The sequence below is a fragment of the Grampus griseus genome, assembly GCF_964374135.1.
Source record: "Grampus griseus genome assembly, chromosome: 6".
Taxonomy (NCBI): Eukaryota; Metazoa; Chordata; class Mammalia; order Artiodactyla; family Delphinidae; genus Grampus; species Grampus griseus.
In genome coordinates this window covers 89,406,442-89,429,423 of record NC_139000.1, presented here as the reverse complement: position 1 = coordinate 89,429,423, position 22,982 = coordinate 89,406,442, and the positions used below count along the sequence as shown (strand labels likewise).

Sequence of the window (22,982 nt, the reverse complement as noted above, 5' to 3'; positions counted from 1 at the left end):
TTTCATAAAGTTTTAAATACTTCGGAAGTAGTCATCCTGAAAAAAACAAGTAAACAAAATAATGTACACTTTAAACTTTTAAAATCTATTAGTAAGAGCTTATTTCCTCAAGGGTTAAACATATTTGCAACATAAAACAGCCAAATATTAAAACCATTCCACATGCTTTAGTAGAAACTTAAAATTTAAAACATTTTACCTGGAAATCTAAACTAAGTAGGCTTTGCTTGGTGTCATTTAAGTCTCCAGATGAAAATGAAACAAAACCAGAGCTTTCTTTAAAACAAAGAAGGGATTGTTGAAAATTGTTAACTGACTTCTTTGCAAAATCTAAAATAACTGCTTCCCTTGGGGATACATGCCTTTCGGTTCTTTGTGCAGAAAATCAGCCAAGAGAGTAACCAGGGAAAATAGTTACCAAGGCAAATATTTGTTCTAAATCATGGGAAAAGTGGAAAGCAGCAGAGGGGGGGAAAAGCATTAGTCTGTAGGCTGAGAAGGCGGAGTTGGAAGCACAAAAGGGGAGCTTGATTAAGAAATGCGTGATTTTCATAGACTAATTACATTAAAAATCTTAACGTTCCAAGTTAGAGGACTATGCCTTCCTGGAATGCCTTTAATTGGGTTAATGTTATTTAACTCTCTCGTCGGCTCTCTGCCTGCCACACCAGTCTCACACACAATATTGTTAACAAAACAGAAAGCTGTTACATATTAATGTCATTGAAATTATGTAACTTCCAACCTTAAGCAATAAGAAGAAAATATTCAAGGGAGCTATGAGGCTTCTGATTAAGGTAACTGGCAAATTAATTATCTACCTCGGCCTCAGTTTCTTCATCTGCAAATAAGCAGGTCAGAGACAGATCAAGGTTCCTGGCCCACAGTGCTGCTTACAGAGGACCTTGGGTGAGTTACTGCTGTTTGTGACTAAAGTTTTTTCTTTGTACAGCTGGGATGGTAATACCTATCTTTCAAATTTTTGTGCAGATAGAATGAATAGCACATACAAAATGCCTGTCGTAGACTAGGTAATTATAATATCTATTTTTTAAAATTCTTACTTACCTCATGGGTCTAAATTATTTGACAGAGAGAAGATACATTTTTGTCTTTCCAAAATCTTAACATGACCTGGATAGATCAAATCAAGATGATGGACTGAGCACATGGGCCACCCAAATTCCTAAAAATAACAAAAACTATGTTTGTTTTTAAAAATGTAACACTGCACTACAAAATAATTAGTACTATTAGAAGACAAGAAATGTTGAGAAATTCCTTGAAAACTGAAGGTACATAGGCTCTGTCTGGCAGACGACAACAAAACACGTATGAGACAGGGTAACTCTGAGGGTGTTCCAGGTTTAGAAATTATAGATCCTGGGAATGGTGAGATTCGTTGGGAAACTGTACTCAAGAGAAGCAGGGCATATGACCCCAACCTTCCTGATGTCTCCATCATTTGTTCAAAATATTAGGCATTTACCCCCAAATTCAACCCATGTTCTCTTCCACTTGGCCCTGGGTGTCTAGTAGAAAAGGGAACCCCCATCTTCAGAATCCAGACTAGCTCAACCCAGTACAAGCACAAAGTTGACTATCTCCACCCACACATTCAGAGCTTTGGGTCAGTGTTCTTAACATATGCAGGTAGCCCAAGATTACCAAACATTTGCAAAGATTCTAACATTAGAGATAGGAGTTCCCCTCATCTCCACCCCAAAATACCTACCCACAATCAGAAAAGAGCTTTGGAAATTTAATCAAGAATGAGAAGCCACTACAGACCTATTTGAATTGCAAAAACCAAAACACTGATAATACCAAATGCGGGTTAGAATGTGAAGCAACAGGAATTCTCATTCATTGCTTGTGGGAGTACAAAATGGTACAGCCACTTTGGAAGGTAGTTTGGTGGTTTCCTAGAAAAATTCAGCAGTCATGCTCCTTGGTATTTACCCAAATAAGTTGAAAACTTATGTCCACACAAAAGCCTGCACACAGATGTTGACAGCAGCTTTATTCATAGTTGCCAAAACTTGGAAGCAACCAAGATGTCCTTCAGTAGGTGAAAGGATAAACTGTGGTGCATCCTACAATGGAATATTATTCAGTGCTAAAAAGAAATGGGCTATTAAGCCATGAAAAGACATGGAGCAACCTTAAATGCATATTACTAAGTAAAAAAAAGCAATTCGGAAATGGCTATGTACTATGTGATTCCAGCTATGTGACATTCTGGAAAAGGCAAATCTATGAAGACAGTAAAAAGGTCAGTGGTTGCCAGGGGTTGGTGGTGGGAGGAATGAATAGGTGGAACACAGGATTTTTAGGGCAGTGGAAATACTCTGTATGATATCATAATGATGGATACACGTGTTTATACTGTTGTCTAAACTCATAGAATGTACACACCAAGAGTGAACCATAATGAAACTATAGACTTGGGTGATTATGATGCATCAGTATAGGTTCATCAGTTATAACAAATGCACCACTGTAGTGGGGGATGTTGATAATAGGGGAGGCTGTGTGATGGGGGGGACTAGGGATATATGGGAAACCTCTGTAACCTTCCTATCAATTTTTCTGTGCATCTGAAACTGCTCTAAAAAAAAGTCTTAAAAAAAAATGTGGCCTGGGGCTTCCCTGGTGGCACAGTGGTTGAGAGTCCGCCTGCCGATGCAGGGGACGCGGGTTCGTGCCCCGGTCCGGGAGGATCCCACGTGCCGCGGGTTGGCTGGGCCCGTGGGCCATGGCCACTGGGCCTGCGCGTCCGGAGCCTGTGCTCCGCGGCGGGAGAGGCCACGGCAGTGACAGGCCCACGTACCGCAAAAAAAAAAAAAAAAAAAAAAAAAAAGTGTCCTGATTTATGCATTGTTTTGGGAGGAAAACAATGTGGATGACATGCAGTATTGGACACATTGCTTGCTTAGGGCAAACAGAAACATATTTTTTTTAAAAAAACGTTTTACTTTATATTGGAGTATAGCCATTAACAGTGTTGTGATAGTTTCAGGTGCACAGCAAAGTGACTCAGCCATACCTATACTTGTATCCATTCTCCCCCAAACTCCCCTCCCATCCAGGCTGCCACATAACATTGAGCAGAGTTCCTCGTGCTATGCAGTAGGTCCTTCTTGGTTATCCATTTTAAATATAGCAGTATATACATATCAATCCCAAACTCCCTAACTATCCCTTCCCCCCACTCTTCCCCCATGATAACCATAAGTTTGTTCTCTAAGTTTGTGAGTCTGAGAAACTCTTCTATAATGGATTCCTAGAAGTGAAATGCTGGGACCGAGTATACCTATTGTTAAGTTGTCCTCAAAAGAAACAGGAATAGGGACTTCCCTCGTGGTCCAGCGGTTAAGACTCCACGCTCCCAAGGCAGGGGGCCCAGGTTCGATCCCTCATCAGGGAACTAGATCCCGCATAACTAAAAGTGCCCGCATGCCAGCAACTAAAGATCCCATGTGCCACAACTAAGACCCAGCAGAGTGAAATAAATAAATAAATAAGAAACAGGACAAATTAACAATAGCTATACTCTGTCCCAGCATATCACTTCTAGGAATCCATTGTAGAAACACATCTTTCTCTGCATAAGTGTGCCTCTAGGAAAGTACTTTGAAGTATTGTTCCCAAGGGGGGAGGGGAATTAACCAGTTATATACTGATAGGGAACAGTAGGCTGCCATAAAGCTACGTAGAGAGACCGAAGTAACTGTTATATAGACATGCAAAATTGTCCACAATATACCAAGAGGAAGAAAGAAATTTTAAAATAGTACACGTGCTATTATGTTCCCTTCTTTTAATATATACAATTTAACATCTTCCTAGAGAACAAATTGGAAGAAATAAACAACAAACTGTTAGTGGTTATCTTTGGGTGATGGAATTATGGGAGGATTTTAGTATGTAATTCTGTACTTTTATAATGTTTTGAGCTTTTCATAACCAGATCAGAAAAAAAAGAACTTTTTTTAAAAAATCTTTAAACAATCAGAAAAAGAAGAAACTTAAATAGCAGCATAGAGGAATAGCCAAGATTATCATACCAAGATTGGCAAAGTTGCGGAGAACCAGATTATACAGTTTCTGAGGTCCCTGCTCTAAAATCTTGTGGGTTAATGGACTGTTACATGAGTCCTGCAGAAACTATGTTAACCACAGTAGTACATGGGAAATGCTGGTATTGGTGCTCTCCTCCTTTTTATTACTGCAGCCATAACTATGTTCTAAAGCTTGGCTCTGACAGCCACTCTGCAGAGTTTGGTGTTGGTCACCAAACAGGGTGTCAACAGGTCCCTGAGTGCCCAGGCTACAAGCACAGCCAGCATGGGTTCCAACTCCAAAACATGTGTTTGAGTAAAGTCACCTTTTCAATATTTTCAATGAGTTAGTCTTTCTTTTAAGGGTGTAGTTGCTCAGATAAAGCTAAATTTCCCCTCTCAGAAATGGGAGTCTTATCTTGCTTCAGGCCTGTTCTATATCCCTTGCTAGTGCCATAGTTAAATGCCTCTTCAGCTAACTCACGCTGAAGTGTGACAGTGCTTCATTTGCTTTCACTGAATTTACCCTCTCAGAGGAATATTTACATTTAAGTGGAGTACTAATGTATGAATATGCCATGATACATTCCCCTATCAGTGGACATTTGGATTTTTCCCCTTTTTGAGTTTTGGTGCATTTTTCCAGATTGCTTTCCAAAAACATTCTTGTAATGTATACTCCCACCGGAAATATGTAAAATGTCCATTTATCTGCCACTTTATTTTTTAAATGATTTTTGTATGTTTGAATAGGTAATATATATAAGTAGCATAAATTTTTTAAATACACGGTTAAAATTTTCAGTTTTCTATATCCAATATTGGAGGATTAGATGATTCTACCAACCTTCCCTTCAAAGACAACTAAAAAACTGGATCACTGGATCACTATTTAAAAACATCTTAAAATCGTCAATGAGATTAAAAAAAAAGACCATAAGGAATCACTGGATTTAGATCTGAGAGGGTTCATGAGCACCTTTTTGCCCTGGCGGTGTTTGTCAAAAATATTAAAAGCAGGGCTTCCCTGGTGGCGCAGTGGTTAAGAGTCTGCCTGCCGATGCAGGGGACACGGGGTCGTGCCCCGGTTCGGGAAGATCCCACATGCCGCGGAGCGGCTAGGCCCGTGAGCCATGGCCGCTTAGCCTGCGCGTCCGGAGCCTGTGCTCCGCAACGGGAGAGGCCACAACAGTGAGAGGCCCGCGTACCGCAAAAAAAAAAAAAAAAAAAAAAATTAAAAGCAAAAATATCAATGAAATAGAAAAATTCATGCAGGAGACAGGATCAACACTGCCAAAAAAAAATTTTTTTTAACAAAACTAATAAAATATGTAGCAAGACTGATGCAGGAGAAAGGGAAAAAGCACAGATCACCAGTATGAGGAATAGGAAAATTTCTATTACTACAGAGTGAAAACAGTTACAATCAGAGGATATTATAAACAACTTTATGCCAGCAAATTTAGACAGTATGGATACTTCCTAGAAAAAGACAATTTAATAAAACTGTCAGAAGAAGAAATAGAAAATCTGAATTGTCTACTATTGAAACCATAAATTCAAACCTTCCCACAAAGAATACTATAGGCCTATATTAATCAACAAATTCTACCAAACAATTCTTTAAGGTCAGCATAAAACCATACCATACTGCAACCTGACAAGGACATTACAAGAAAGGAAAATTATAGATCAGTCTGACTAGTGAACATAGATTTTAAAAAAAGTAAAATATTAGCAAACCAAATCTAGCAGTATATAAATAGGATAATATATCATGACTACACTAGGTTTATTTAAGAAATACCTGGTTGATTTAAGGATAAAATCCAAACATTATATTATCACCTTAATGTTTAAAGAAGGAAGAGAGAAAAAGCTGTTACCATACTAAAATAGAAGGGAACTCCTTAGTCTGTCAGAGTTATCTACAAAAAAACAACATACTTCCACTCCTAGCTATATACCCAAGAGAAGTGGAAACATAAATCCACATGGAAACTTGTACACGAATTTTGAATTGTGTAGCTACACTATTCATAACAGCCAAAATGTGGAAACAACTCAAATATCGATCAGCTGATGGACGGATAAAGTGTGATCTGTTTCTACAATGGAATGTTATTCAGCAATAAAAAGGAATGAAGCACTGATGCATCCATGTTCAACATGGATGAACCTCAAACAGATTATGCTCAGTGCAAGAAGCCGGTCACAAGAGGCCACGTATTGTATGACTCTTTTTTTTTTTTTTTTGCAGTACGCGGGCCTCTCACTGTTGTGGCCTCTCCTGTTGCGGAGCACAGGCTCTGGACGCGCAGGCTCAGCGGCCATGGCTCACAGGCCTAGCTGCTCCGCGGCATGTGGGATCTTCTCGGACCGGGACACGAACCCGTGTCCCCTGCATCGGCAGGCGGACTCTCAACCACTGCGCCACCAGGGAAGCCCTGTATGGCTCTTTCATATGAAATGTCCATAATAGGCAAATCCGTACAGGCAGAAAGTAGATGAGTGGTTGTTGGGGTGAGGAGGGTAAGAGTTGGGATGGCACAATGGGGAGTGACTGCTAATGGGTACAGGGTTCCTTTATAGAGTCACCAAAATGTTCCAAAAGTAGGTAGTGGTGATGGCTCCCAACTATGAAAATACTAAAAACACTAAATTGTGTACTTTAAAAGGGTGAATTTAATGATATATAAATTATATCTCAGTAAAGCTATTATTAAAAAATACTCAGTGTTGAAATATTGAAAGTTTTCCCTTTCTGGGAATAAGACAAGCAGGCTCACTGAAGGTCCTGGCCAGTGCAGTAAGGCAAGAAAAAGAAAAAAATGTTTTAAATGTATAAGTAGAAAATCAAGGGCTTCCCTGGTGGCACAGTGGTTAAGAATCCACCTGCCAGTGCAGGGGACACCGGTTCGAGCCCTGGTCCAGGAAGATCCCACATGCCGCAGAGCAACTAAGCCCGTGGGCCACAACTACTGAGCCTGTGCTCTCGAGCCCACAAGCCACAACTACTGACCTCACGCACCACAACTACTGAAGCTCGCACGCCTAGAGCCTGTGCTCCGCAACAAGAGAAGACACCACAATGAGAAGCCCACGCACCACAACAAAGAATAGCCCCTGCTCGTCGCAACTAGAGAAAGCCAGCGCACAGCAATGCAGCCAAAAACAAATAAAGAAATAAATTTATTTTAAAAGAAAATTAAGTAAAAGAAGGAAAAATCTCTGATTAGCCCAGGTAAAATCGTTGTATACATAGAAAATCTGAAATGGTGGCGGGAAGGGGTTGGGGACCGTGAAATGAGTAAAGGGGCTCAACTGTGTGGTGACAGACGGAAAATAAATTTTCTGTGGTGAGCAAATTGCAGGGTATACAGGAGTAGAAATATAATGTTGTACACATGAGACTTATATAATGTTAAAAATCAATGTTACCTCAATAGAAAAAGAAAATCTGAAATAACTTTCAGAAAAATTATTAAATCATCTAACATGTTTTCCAGATATACAATTAATAAATAAAAATCAATTGTGTCTTTCTATGGTTAGAGAATTAAAGAAAAAGATGTATTTTTTTTGTTTTTATTAAACTAGACAAATTCTAAAATGTACATGGAAATACAAAGGCCAAAGAATAGCCAAGCCATTCTTGAAGAAGAACAAGGCTAAAGGACTTTCTGTCCTAAATATCAAGTCTTATTATAAGAAGCTACAGTAATTAAGACAGTTTGGTAATAACACAAGGAAAATCAATAGACCAATGGAACAGAAAGTAGCACAAGAATTCATTCACATTCGGCTACTTGATTTTTGAGAGAAGTGGCCCTGCCAGGTGAATTTAGAGGGACTGAGGAACAAAGACAGAAGAGACTGTAGATATTAAAACAGGCCATGGACTTGTTCTGCTGTGCTCCAGAGACTAGAACCAAAATCAATGGACAGATGATACAGACAGGCTGATTTGGGCTGAGTTTAAAAAACAAAAGCCCTTTCTCATAACTAGAAGTGTCCAACTGAGCTGCCTACTGAGATGCTAAGTCCACTAGACTGAAAGGATTCTAGTAGAAACTAGATGACATTCTACTGGAAATGCTGCAGAAGGTAATTCTCAGACACTGAACTCGATGATATCATTTTTTTCCTGGGCTAAGGGATTTTCTTTTTTTTTTAATTTTTATTTTATATTGGAGCATAGTTGATTAACAATGTTGTGTTAGTTTCAGGTGTACAGCAAAGTTATTCAGTTGTACATGTATCTATTCATTTTCAAGTTATTTTCCCATTTAGGTTATTACAGAATTTATTTAGGCTGCTCTGGGTCTTAGTTGCAGCACACAGGATCCTCATTGCTGCATGCAGGATCTTTAGTTGTGGCATGTGGAATATTTAGTTGCGGTATGTGAGATCTAGTTCCCTGACCAGGGATCAAACCCGGGCCCCCTGCATTGGGAGCATGGAGTCTTAACCACTGACCACCACGCAAGTCCCTAGGTTATTACAGAATATTGAGCACTGTTCCCTGTGCTATACAGTAGGCCCTTGTTGGTTATCTGTTTTAAATGTAGCAGTGTGTACATGTCAATCCCAAACTCCCAATCTATCCCTCCTCCCCTACCCTTCCCCCCTGCTAACCACAAGTTGGTTCTCGAAGTTTGTGAGTCTGTTTCTGTTATGTAAATAAGTTCATTTGTATCATTTTTTTTTAGATTCCGCATAGGTGATATCATGATATTTGTCTTTCTCTGTCTGACTTACTTCACTTAGTACGATAATCTCCAGTTCCATCCATGTTGCTGCAAATGGCATTATTTCATTCTTTTAATGGCTGAGTAATATTCTGTTGTTTATATGTACCACATCGTCTTTGTTCATTCATCTGTCAATGGACATTTAGGTAGCTTCCATGTCTTGGCTATTGTAAACAGCACTGCAATGAATATTGGCATGCCTGTATCCTTTTGAACCATGGATTTCTCTGGACATATGCCCAGGAGTAGGATTGCTGGATCATCTGGTAACTCTATTTTTAGCTTCTTCTTTTTTTTTTTTTTTTTTTGCTGTACGCGGGCCTCTCACTGTTGTGGCCTCTCCTGCTGCAGAGCACAGGCTCCGGACGCGCAGGCCCAGCAGCCACGGCTCACAAGCCCAGCCGCTCCGCAGCATGCGGTATCCTCCCGGACTGGGGCACAAACCCGCGTCGCCTGCGTTGGCAGGCGGACTCCCAACCACTGCGCCACCAGGGAAGCCCTATTTTTAGCTTCTTAAGGAACTTCCATACTGTTCTCCATAGTGGCTGTACCAATCTACATTCCCACCAACCATGTAGGAGGGTTCCCTTTTCTCCACACCCTCTCCAGCATTCATTGTATAGATTTTTTGGTGATGGCCATTGTGACAGTTGTGAGGTGATACCTCATTGTAGTTTTGATTTGCATTTCTCTAATAATTAGTGATGTTGAGCATCTTTTCATGTGCCTCTTGGCCATCTGTATGTTGTCTTTGGAGAAATGTCTATTTAGGTCTTCTGCCCATTTTTTTTTTAATTTAGTTGACATGTATCTTTATTTATTTGTTTATTTATTTTTGGCTGCGTTGGGTCTTCGTTGCTGTGCGCGGGCTTTCTCTAGTTTCAGCAAGCGGAGTCCACTCTGCATTGCGGTGCGTGGGCTTCTCATTGCAGTGGCCTCTGTTGTTGCAGAGCCCAGGCTCTAGGCGCACGGACTTCAGCAGTTGTGGCTCGCAGGCGCCAGAGCACAGGCTCAGCAGCTGTGGCACCTAGTTGCTCCGCAGCATGTGGGATCTTCTTGGACCGGGGCACGAACCCGTGTCCCCTGCATCAGCAGGCAGACTCTCAACCACTGCACCACCAGGGAAGCCCACCAATTCTTAACCACTGTGCCACCAGGGAAGTCCCGACATGTTTTGTCTCATCAGTCTAAAGCAGCAGTTCTCCAGTTCTCTCTCTCTCTCTCTTTTTTTCTTTTTTTGGTCTTTTTTGGTCTTTCATGACATTGACATTTTTGAACAATGTTTTGTAAATTGTTTTGTAAATCTTTAACTTGGATAGGTTATTCTTTCCTCATGATTAGATTTTGGTTAAAGTTTTTGGCAGATGTATTGGATGAAAGGTACTGTTCCCTGTTCAGTGCTGACCTCAGAACATACTTGATCTGATGTCTCATTATTCCTGATGTTAAGTTTGATCTCCTCACTAAGGTGATGTCTGCCAAATCTCATCTTTGAAAAGGGACCTTTTTCCTTTGAAATTAATAAATAACCTACTGGATGACATTATATGACACAATCTGTTCCCTATAATCTTTCACCTAATGATTTTAGCATCCATTGCAGATCAGTTCTTACTATGGAGGTTGCAAAACAGTGATTTGAAATTCCATTATTCATTTCTTATTTGGTGGCATTCTTTTGTGAAGAAGAGCTTTCCATCCTTCCCACCCTCCTTTTGAATGTTTTTGCTATCAGCATGAACTCATGGATTCTTTTTTTTTATGCCATCCATTATGTCATTTTTCATTTTGTTCCCAAATTATCAAAAAGTTAACCTGTCGGTGTTCCTTCAAGTAAGCAGTTGTGTTCAGTAATGTTCTATAAGTTTCTTTGAGAGACTGTATACATCTTTTAATATATTTAATTCTAAATACTTCCATTTTTGTATTTTTTAAACATCTTTATTGGAGTATAATTGCTTTACAATGTTGTGTTAGTTTCTACTGTATAACAAAGTGAATCAGCTATATGCATACATACATCCCCATATCCCCTCCCTCTTGCATCTCCCTCCCACCCTCCCTATCCCACCCCTTTGGTGGTCACAAAGCACCAAACTGATCTCCCTGTGCTATGCAGCTGCTTCCCACTAGCTATCTATTTTATATTTGGTACTGTATATATGTCAATGCTACTCTCTTACTTCACCCCAGCTTACCCTTCCCCCTCCCCGTGTCCTCAAGTCCATTCTCTACGTCTGCGTCTTTATTCCTGTCCTGCCCCTAGGTTCATCAGAACCTTTTTTTTTTTTTTTTAGATTCCATATATATGTGTTAGCATATGGTATTTGTTTTTCTCTTTCTGACTTACTTCACTGTGTATGATAGACTCTAGGTCCATCCACCTCACTACAAATAACCCAATTTCATTTCTTTTTATGGCGGAGTAGTATTCCATTGTATATATATGCCACATCTTCTTCATCCATTCATCTGTTGATGGACACTTAGGTTGCTTCCATGTCCTGGCTATTGTAAATAGTACTGCAATGAACATTGTGGTACATGTCTCTTTTTGATTTATGGTTTTCTCATGGTATATGTCCAGTAGTGGGATTGCTGGGTCATATGGTAGTTCTATTTTTAGTTTTTTAAGGAACCTCCATACTGTTCTCCACAGTGGCTGTATCAATTTACATTCCCACCAACAGTGCAAGAGTGTTCCCTTTTCTCCACACCCTCTCCAGCATTTATTGTTTGTAGATGTTTTGATGATGGCCATTCTGACCGGTGTGAAGTGATATCTCATTGTAGTTTTGATTTGCATTTCTCTAATGATTAGTGATGTTGAACATCCTTTCAAGTGTTTGTTGGCAATCTGTATATCTTCTTTGGAGAAATGTCTATTTAGGTCTTCTGCCCATTTTTGATTGGGTTGTTTGTTTTTTGGATATTGAGTCGCATGAGCTCTTTGTAAATTTTGGAGGCAAATCCCTTATCGGTCACATTGTTTGCAAATATTTTCTCCTATTCTGTGGGTTGTCTTTTCATTTTGTCAGTGGTTTCCTTTGCTGTGCAAAAGCTTTTGAGTTTAATTAGGTCCCACTTATTTATTTTTGCTTTTATATCCTTTACTCTAGGAGACTGCTCAGAAAAGATGTTGCTGCGATTTATCTCAGAGTGTTCTGCCGATGTTTTCTGCTAAGAGTTTTATAGTAGCCAGTCTTGCATTTAGGTCTTTAATCCATTTTGAGTTTAACTTTGTGTATGGTGTTAAAGAATGTTCTAATTTCATTTTTTTATGTGTAGATGTCTGGTTTTCCCAGCACCATTTGTTGAAGACACTGTCTGTCCTCCATTGTATAGTCTTGCCTCCTTTGTCATAGATTAATTGACCATAGGTGTGTGGGTTTATTCCTGGCTTTCTATCCTGTTCCATTGATCTATATGTCTGTTTTTGTGCCCATACCATACTGTTTTGATGACTGTAGCTTTGTCGTATAATCTGAAGTGAGGGAGCCTGATTCCTCCAGCTCCGTTTTTCTTACTCAAGATTGATATGGCTATTTGGGGGTCTTTGGTGTCTCCATACAAATTTTAAGATTTTTTTGTTCTAGTTCTGTGAAAAATGCCATTGGTAATTTGATAGGGATTGCATTGAATCTGTAGATTGGGTAGTATAGTCATTTTGACAATATTGATTCTTCCAATCTAAGAACATGGTATATCTTTCCAACTGTTTGTGTCATCTTTGATTTCTTTCATCAGTGTCTTATAGCTTTTGGAGTACAGGTATTTTATCTCCTTAGGTACGTTTATTCCTAGGTATTTTATTCTTTTTGATGTGACAGTAAGTGGGATTGTTTCTTTAATTTCTCTTTCTGATCTCTTGTTGTTAGTGTATAGAAATGCAACAGATTTCTGTGTATTAATATTGTATCCTGCAACTTTATTGAATTCATTGATGAGCTCTAGTAGTTTTCTGATAGCAGCTTTAGGATTTTCTATGTATAGTATCATGTCATCTGCAAACAGTGACAGTTGTACTTATTCTTTTCCAATTTGGATTCCTTTTATTGCTTTTTCTTCTCTGATGGCTGTGGCTAGGACTTCCAAAAGTATGTCGAATAAAAGTGGTGACAGTGGACATCCCTTGTCTTATTCCTGATCTTAGAGGAAATGCTTTCAGCTTTTCCCTGTTGATTATGATGTTAGCTGTAGGTTTGCCATATATGACCTTTATTATGTTAAGATATGTTCCCTCTATGCCTACTTTCTGGAGAGTTTTTATCATAAATTGGTGTTGAATTTTGTCAAAATCTTTTTCTGCATCTATTAAGATGATCTCATGGTTTTTATTCTTCAATTTGTTGATGTGATGTATCACACTGATTGATTTACGGATATTGAAAAACTAGAAACAAGAAATTTACGAATGGAAAAGCTCACCAGTAAAGGCAAACATAAAGTAAAGGTAGGAAATCATCTGCACACAAATATGATATCAAAACCAGAAATTTTGAGAAGAGGAGAGCACAAATTCAGGATATTGGAAATGCATTTGAAATTAAGAGATCAGCAACCTAAAACAATTATGTATGTATATAGACTGCTATATCAAAACCTCATAGCAACCACAAATCAAATATCTTTAATAGGTATACACACAAATAAATAAAAGGAATCCAAACACAACACTAAAGAATGTTATCAAATCACAAGAAAACAAAACAGGAAAGGAAAAAAAGCCTACAAAAACAAATCCAAAACAACGAAATGGCAATAAGAACATATTAACAATTACCTTATGTAAACTGATTAAATTATCCAACCAAAAGACATAGACTGGTTGAAAGGATTCGAAAACTAGATCCATATATGTGCTGTCCACAAGAAACCCACTTCACATCTAGAGACACGTACAGGCTGAAAGTAAGGAGATGGAGAAAGGTATTCCATGCAGATGGAAATCAAAAGAAAGTTGGTGTAGCAATACTAGTATCAGACAAAATGGACTTTAAAATAAAGACTGTTACAAGAGCCAAAGAAGGACACTACATAATGATCAAGGGATCAATCCAAGAAGAAGGTATAACAATTGTAAATATATATGCACCCAACATAGGAGCACTTCAGTATATAAGGAAAATGTTAACAGACATAAAAGGAGAAATCAACAGTAACACAATAATAGTGGGGAATTTTAACACCCCACTTTCATCAATGCACAGATCATCCAGGCAGAAGATCAGTAAGGAAACTCAGGCTTTGAATGACATGTTAGACCAGATGGACTTAATTGATATTTATAGAGCATCCCATCCAAAAGCAGCAGATTACACATTCTTCTCAAGTGCACATGGGACATTCTCCAGGAGAGTTCACATGCTGGGCCACAAAGCAAGCCTCAGTAAATTTAAGGAAATTGAAATCATGTCAAGCATCTTTTCCAACCACAACTCTATGAGATTAGAAATCAACTACAAGAAAAAATACTGAAAAAACGCAAACATGTGGAGGCTAAACAATATGCTACTAAACAACCAATGGATCAGGATCACTGAGGAAATCAAAAAATAACCTAGCAACAAATGAAAACGAAAGCACAATGATCTATGGGACATGTGGCAAAAGCAGTTCTGAGGGGAGGATATAGCAATACAGTCTTACTTCAGGAAACAAGAAAAATCACAAATAAACAACCTAGCCTTATGCCCAAAGCAATGAGAGAAAGAAGAACAAACAAAACCCAAAGTTAGTAGAAGGAAAGAAATCACAAAGATCAGAGCAGAAATAAATGAAATATAAACGAAGAAAACAGTAGGAAAGATCAATGAAACTAAATGCTGGTTCTTCGAAATGATAAACAAAATTGATAAACCTTTAGCCAGACTCATCAGAAAAAAGGGAGAGGGCTCAAATCAATAAAATTAGAAATGGAAAAGTATAAGTTACAGTGGACACCACAGAAATACAAAGGATCATAAGAGACAACTACAAGCAACTATATGCCAAAAGAATGGACAACCTGGAAGAAATGGACAAGTTCTTAGAAACATACAATCTCCCAAGACTGAATCAAGAAGAAATAGAAAATATGAACAGACCAGTCACAAGTACTGAAGTTGAAACTGTGATTTAAAAACTCCCAACTGGGACTTCCCTGGTGGTCCAGTGGTTAAGACTTCATGCTTCCACTGCAGGGGGCACGGGTTTGATCCCTAGTCAGGGAACTAAGATCCCGCATGCTGTACAGTGCGGCAAAAAAAAAAAAAAACTCCCAGCCAACAAAAGTCCAGGAACAGATGGCTTCACAGGCGAATTCTATCAAACGTTTAGAGAAGAGTTAACACCTATCCTTCTGAAACTATTCCCAAAAAATCACAGAGGAAGGAATACTCCCAAACTCATTCTATGAGGCCACCATCACTGTGATACCAAAACCAGAAAAAGATACCGCAAAAAAAAGAAAATTACAGGCCAATATCACTGATGAACATAGTCACAAAAATCCTCAACAAAATACTAGCAATCTGAATCCAGCAATACATTAAAAGAATCATACACCATGATCAAGTGGGATTTATCCCAGGGATATATGGACTCGATGATATCATTTTAATGCTAAGGTTCCATGTGTCTTTGCTTCTGCCTTCTTAAGATGGCATTGTCAGACCACAGGGACCATAGAGGTCCACCCGTCTCTGGGAACTTCCCTCACTCCCTGAGCAGAGTTTGATCAGAGGCCATTTTAGTAAAACAGGTGACATGGACAGAGGCAAGTTCTAGGTCAGATTCTCTGTCCATGGGTCCTCCAGTCTACTAATTCTGCATCCCTCCTTTGAACTCCCAGATCTCTAGAACAGACCCTGCAACCCCATGCTTAGCATACCGGGCAGAGGACACATTGATGGGTTTCTCTGCATTACTTCTAGGTGTGGAGACAAACTCAAGTGAACGAATGATGCCACTTGAAGATGTTGGGGTGCTGAGTCTTTTTTTTTCAAGATTGTTATCTATTTATTTTATTATTTATTTGGAGCTGCATCAGGTCTTAGTTGCGGCATGTGGGATCCTCACTGAAGCATGCAGGATCTTTCGCTGTGGTGCACGGGCTCTTCATTGTGGTGCTCGGGCTTCTCTCTAGTTGTGGCATGCGCCTTTTCTCTTCTCTAGTTGTGGCTCACAGGCTCCAGGGCGTGTGGGCTCTGTAGTTGTGGTGCGTGGGTTCCAGAGCGCGTGGGCTCTATAGTTTGCGGCACGTGGGCTCTGGTTGAGGCACGCAAGCTTAGTTGCCCCACGGCATGTGGGATCTTAGTTCCCTGACCAGGGATTGAACCTGCATCCCCTGCCTTGTAAGGTGGATTCTTTACCACCGGACCACCAGGGAAGTCCCTGCTGAGTCTTGATAAGGGAAAAATCTAATGAATTAGTGCCGTTCCTTGTATTAAGATTTGAGTCAAGTGTAAGAGATTACATTTGATATAACAAGTGTTCCTAGGGCCTATCATTTCTTCATTTCATCTTAGTTTGATTTCCTATTGTGCTGCAGGAACAATCATTTGGGGAGGCTGGAAGGGATGAAGGGATTAAGGCAAGAGTATGGGTGAAGGTTCATATATGATATTACAAATGTGCAAAATTATAAATCAAGCTAGGAAATAGTTAAATAAATTATGTTGGGGCTCCATTCTCTTACCCTGTCCAGCATCCTTTATAACTACCTGGAAAGCTGAACTTCTCAGAATTTGCCTCCACAAGAATATGGTGGCTCAGGAAGGAGCAGGATGGTGGCCATTTCCCTCCTACCCCATGTCATGTTCTGCCCCAAGTTTTGACCTGCTTGTGTGGACACCCAGCCCATGCTTCCAAGTTCCTCCTCAACTGCACACAAGCAAACCCTTTGGGCCTAGGGTTGCTCACACTAGCAGTTGGGTATGTCCTTAGGGTGATAGAGCCAGGGAAGAGGCCTGCATGGGCCCTGGAAACTGAGACACGAGGGCAGGAAACTCTGGGGTGTTAGGTGCATACCCACAGCATGATCTTGAGGGGGAGGTGCTAGCTGTAAGAAAGCATGTGGGCCCCTTGCTTAGTGGGAAGGGGAGAGCCAGAGGAAGACCAATGTGGAGCCCATTTCAGAGACTCCAGAGATACACTCTCACCCAGGTCTAAGTGTGGGACTAGGATTACAAACTAAGAAATATCATGAGTGGAAACCATAGTTTTCAGAGAAGAAAATATTCTGAGTGGAGAAATCATATGGTAAGGACTTAGGTGTAGTGGTTATGTGATACACCACAATTCCCAAAAATGATGTCCTCTGTGATATCGTATGTTTCTAAATGTACTTTGCTCTTGAGATAAGCGAAGTGCTACTGTAGTGTAATACAAATCAAGGAAACTATTCTGAAATAATCTGATTTGGGTACAAAAAGTACAGCAAATAAATGTGTGTGAAGCAAGTAGGTTCTCATACATGACTGAAGGCAGCATCTTTATAAACTTATCTGTGGATCGGGAGGAGACCTTTAATATTTGCCAGTCTGGTCTTGTGTATGAATTCACACCTCCCAGGTATCCATTCTTTTGTATTCATGACCTAAACCTAAATGACTCAACTGTCTCGAGAGTGTAACATTCATGCCCAGGTGTTCAATGATGGCAGTGACTGTGTCTCAATGGAATCTTGGTGTCCTTGAATCAGTAACATGGCATTTTGCATAATCATAATTTGTTCTTCTTCACCTACTAATATATTCAGCTTCTGTAAGCCAGAAAGAATCTTACTATATCCTGTCTGGCTGTCCTCAAACTGCCATCTATTTTATCTTCTCATTTTCTCCTTAATTTCTTAAAAGAATATCTACAGGAAATGCCTCCATGTATTCAACTTCCCATTTGTTCCTTAACAAATTCTGCTACTACTGCGATTCTGCTGTGGCATTTATGGTTGTTGTGAAAGTGTCCTCTCAAATGTCCAGTGGCCCTCAGAAGCTATCTAATCAGCCTTCTTTTTTTTTTTGTCATTTTCTTATTGATTGCCCTATTCTTGGAAGTCAGTCTGTTCTTACTTCTATCTTGCTTACTTTCTTTCTCATCATCTTTTACTGCCCTTACCCCACACACTTACACACTGTAAACAATGATGTTCCCCATCCTCCATAGCCCTCTTCTCTATCTGTCCTTACTCTCCCTCACGATCTTGTTCATCCGTTAAGCAAACATAAATGAGCAGTAGTCACATTGCTTTAACATATACCAATAAGCTACAGATCTATTCTAAGCTCTAAACTGTTTCCTGAGCTTTATATTCAAATTGCCAACTTCCATTTGTTCAACTTGGCTTAGATCTCTCCCACACGTTGCATCAGCACATCCAGAATAACAAGATGTACTATCTACCCTCCAAAATTTGTTATTCCTACTGTATTCCTTATTGTAAATAACTCATGGAAATACAGAAATGCAAGATTTACCTAATTGCTGGTTTTACTGCTCAGAGAGGTTTTAAATTTTGGTTTTGTCTCTGCTTTTTATAGATGTTTATTTAAGTTTAGGCTTGAAAGGAGATGTGAGTTTATATTATGTCCCTATAGCCAGGATATTGTTTTGCTTATCCAAACTAACCTGTTTTAACACTTGTAATATTCTGACAAGAGTTCAAGAGAGTTTAGGTTAAATTTTGTAGAGGAGAAATTTTGTGCAAAGAAAATACATTTGGTATTTATGGTTTAATTTCCATTCTTAAAAACTACAGTAAGTCATTTTTTGCCGTAAGAGTGTGCATTCAAAGCTAAAAATATAATGCATGTTATTATAACACTTAGATAGTTTTGTAGAGTTGCAAAATAACCTAGGAATAGACATTTTCAGTATGTGCATTGGCAGAATCAGGTCCTCTCCTGTTCCTATACATGATGGGGATGGAAGAAAAACAAAGGAACCAGCAGCATTAACTAGTTCCACTGTGTGCCAGACGCCTGGTTCTCTGCTGGACACAGTGCTCAATAAATCCTTCAACCCAGTGATGTACCTTGTTATCCTCCAGTTTACAGAGGAAGAAAGCTGAAGTATTACAGAGGCTAAATGAGGAAACTAAAGCTTCACAGAGTTAAATGATTTGCCTGACTTGCTGAGAAATGGGAGAACTAAGAGTGACTTCAAGTTAGTCTTATTTCTTTCTTTCCACAACAGTCAAGCTAGAGTCACTTTACAGCTTGCCCCTGCAGTGCTCCTTCCCCCAGCAGAAATGGAAGGATGGGTAGAACTATATTCTGCAGCCCACATCAGCAGAAACCGACTCTCATCACCATTATGGCTCCACACACCCATAAAGCCATAGGAGTCAGACGCCTTCGAGATGAAAACCAGATTGCCTGAGTGTTTGGAGAGCAGACGTGGTAAACATCACTTCAGAGGCATCAGGGCCAGAATTCATCTTGGCCTCTTGCCTCCCAGGGAGGACTGGGTGAGTCACATCCTTCTCTGGAACTAGGTTCTTATCTTTAAAAAAGTCCCCTGTTGACAACTCAGGTGTTTCTCTCTGGCGTTCTGGATATGGCGTTCCCACTTTGGGATGAATCACCGCAGACAGAGCCTCCAGAACTGGTCTTTTCCTATAATTTTCCTCCTGCAAACCCTGAAACCCATGCATAGCGTGAGGTTTGTGAGACGATTACACAGATGGTAGTTTTAACATTTGTTGGGAAAGGGATTCTTTTCTACTGATACACTGTCTGAAGGAGGTGGCTATAAATCAGAGTAACCACAATATTTACAAAGGTATTTAGTGGAAAAGAAGACTTTGGCAACCAGTTAAGCCATCACTCATGGGGGATAAAGTGAAGCTTGCTTGTGGTTTAATAAATCAAAACATAGTGTGTTTGTCCATGGCCTCATTTTTTCCCCATTACTGGTGGGTGATCTCATCTTTTTCATTTCCATTAGAATCTTTCAGCATCCAAGAGTAGGAAAAAATTAATGTTAACTTCATTTATTATGTTGTATTTCCATTTTTAAACAGAAATTTAATTTTAATTCTGCCAGATTCGTGAATGCAGTTTACAAACTCTTCTAAGATTTGTGGAATTTTTATGAATAGTATTCTGGAAATTACTGACTTTTTTGTGTATGTACAAAGATATCATTTTTGAATTAAGTTCTTTTCTCAATTTGCCCAGATGAAACTCTGGTCTTAAAAAGAATAAAACTAAACCCCTCTCTGCAAATTATAGCAGAATAGTAAATTTAGAAATTGCTAGAAAATGTAAAGAAGACTAAAATTATCCATGGTCATACCCTGTTCAGATAACTAATGCATAAATAATAGTATTTTAAAATACAATGCTCATCTTTATCCTACATTTCTGCCAGAGTGAAGAGTTTGAGTGTTGCCACTCACAGGCACATATGTAAATAATCTCTGCCTTGCCACAATTGGGTAATTAACAACAATTTTTTATTGTTTTAAAAACTCAAGCCTCAGAGATATGGGGACATATGTATATGTATAACTGATTCACTTTGTTATAATGCAGAGACTAACACACCATTGTAAAGCAATTATACTCCAGTAAAGATGTTAAAAAAAAAAAAAAAGAACCTCAAGGCTCCACTTTCTGATAGCCTGCTCTTTTCTTCAGTCCCTAACTTCAGTAACATCTTTTCCAGGAAGCTTTCTCCCGTTCCACAGTTCAACCATTGCACGCTGGCTGTACTACTTTGCCAGCACTGATTACACCCTGCTTTGTATTATAAATAGTGGTTTCCATATGTTTTCCCCAAATGTATGTAAATTCCTTGAGGACTTACACGTATGTGTGCCGGTGATTAAGTCATTCAACAAGTTTTTTTTACTGAGTGCATCTTGAGCTCACTGCTGAAATCTATAACGATAAATAAGGTTGACAGAGTTCTTACTTACAGTCAATTAAAGTCAGTTCTTACTACTAAGGGATCAGACAAATGGCTGCCTTGGTATTAAACAGTATGATCACTTCTGTGGCTGGGTTGTGGGGTGGTATTGGAAATATGCAGGAGATACCCATCTGGAGCTGTCAGAGCAGTTTTTAGCAACATTCAGCAGAAATGATTCTTCCCCTCTTTCCAACACTCATATCTCTTGGTTTTTACAGCCCAACTCCTTTGCCTCACTTAATAATCTCCTTTGCTGATTCCTCCTCTTCATCGACTTGATCTCAGGCCTGAAACCTCTTCTCTAGCTATAATTTCTCTCCAGGTGAGTTTGATCATCTGTATTACCATCTGTATGCTGGAAGTTTCTAGCTGCTTTCTTGACATATCTGTTTCAATGTCTAGGAGTCATCTCAAACCTAAGATTAAATTTGACTATAGACATATTTAAACTGAAACTTAAAAGTTAAATAAGAGTTTGTATACAGAGGGATAAGGTAAGAGAGAATGTTCTAGCCAGAGGGGATAGTGTAGGAGAAAGGCCTGATGAAACTGGCATCTTTTGGGAAGCGAAAGTGATTGTGAGGTGTGGAGGACTGAGTGCAGGAGAGAAGCAGCCAGATCTCCACAGGCTCTAAAAGGGATGTTGGAGGTTTGGAGCTTTACCCAAAGGCCACAGGAGAGGAGCATAACCAGTGTGGCATTTTATCAATAGATGGATAACTCTGTAGTTTGGCTTACGAATTGAGTGGAAGGATCAAGTCTAGGGACAGGGCTCCATTTAAGAAATGATTACAATAATTCAAGAGAGGGAGAAGATTTCTCTATGAGGGTAGGGGGGATTTCAAGACCTAATTAGAGGATGTTTTGCCAATGTTTGCTTCTAGGAGTTTTATGGTCTCTTTTTTTTTGGCTGTGCTGCACAGCATGTGGGACCTTAGTTCCCTGACCAGGGATCAAACCCGCACCCCCTGCATTGGAAGTGCAGAGTCCTAAACACTGGACAACCAGGGAATTCCTGGTGACATGTCTTATGTTTAAGTCTTTAAGCCATTTTGAGTTTATTCTTGTGCATGGTGTGAGGGTGTGTTATAACATCATTGATTTACACGCAGCTGTCCAACTTTCCCAGCACCACTTGTTGAAGAGACTGTCTTTTTCCCATTTTATATTCTTGCCTCCTTTGTTGAAGACTAATTGACCATAGGTGTGTGGGTTTACTTCTGGGCTCCCTATTCTGTTCCATTGATCCATGTGTCTGTTTTTGTGCCAATACCACTGTTTTGGTTATTGTAGCTTTGTAGTATTGTCTGAAGTCTAGGAGGGTTATGCCTCCAACTTTGTTCTTTTTCCTCAGGATTGCTTTGGCAATTCTGGGTCTTTTATGGTTCCATAGAAATTTTAGGATTAATTGTTCTAGCTCTGTGAAAAATGTCATGGGTAATTTGATAGGGATTGCATTAAATCTATAGATTACTTTGGTTAGGATAGCCATTTTAACAATATTAAGTCTTCCAATTCAAGAGCATGGGATATCTTTCCATTTCTTTGAATCATCTTCAGTTTCCTTTATAATGTTTTATAGTTCCTCAGTATATAAGTCTTTCACCTCCTTGGTCAGGTTTATTCCTAAGTGGTTTTTTTGTTTTGTTTTGTTTTGATGTGATTTTAAAAGGGATTGGTTTATTTCTTTTTCTTGTCTGATTGCTGTGGCTAGGACTTCCAATACTATGTTGAATAGAAGTGGTGAGATTGGGCATCCTTGTCTTGTTCCAGATTGTAGTGGGAAGGCTTTTCACTGTTCACTATTTTGTTGGCTGTGGGTTGGTCATAAATAGCTTTTATTATGTTGAGATATGTTCCCTCTGTATCCACTTTGGTAAGATTTTTTATAATGAATGGATGTTGAATTTTATCAGATGCTTTTCCTGCATCGAGATGATCGTTTGTGTTTTTTTCTTTTCCTTTGTTGATATGGTGTATTGCATTGATTGATTTGCATATGTTGAACCATCCTCGTGACCCTGGGATGAGTCCAACTTGATTGTAGTGTATGACCTTTTTTATGTGTTGTTGGATTCAGTTTGCTAATATTTTGCTGGGAATTTTTGCATCTGTATTCATTAGAGATATTGGCCTGTAATTTTCTTTTTGGCAGCATCTTTGGTTTTGGTATCTGGGTGATGCATTCTCTGACATAAATCATAGCAATGTTTTCTTAGGTCAGTCTCCCAAGGCAATAGAAATAAAAGCAAAAATAAACAAATGGGAT

The 22,982-nt window shown here is 39.3% G+C and overlaps 2 protein-coding genes across 6 annotated transcripts in view; one reads left to right on the top strand and one right to left on the bottom strand.

The window, feature by feature from the left end:
• The window catches only part of ECM2 (extracellular matrix protein 2), a 36,647-nt gene extending 36,285 nt beyond the window's left edge, over positions 1-362 (bottom strand). For 3 of the 4 annotated variants that reach the window (XM_082655935.1, XM_082655933.1, XM_082655934.1), the window contains exon 1: positions 200-321. The gene's annotated coding sequence lies outside the window, so the exon portion shown is untranslated. Of the gene's footprint in view, positions 1-199 lie in introns of all 4 variants that reach the window. The other variant, XM_082655936.1, reaches the window with a different exon arrangement.
• CENPP (centromere protein P) overlaps positions 1-22,982 on the top strand; it is a gene marked incomplete at its 5' end in the record, with an annotated part of 225,545 nt that overhangs the window by 177,551 nt on the left and 25,012 nt on the right. The gene's annotated exons all lie outside the window — the stretch shown is intronic.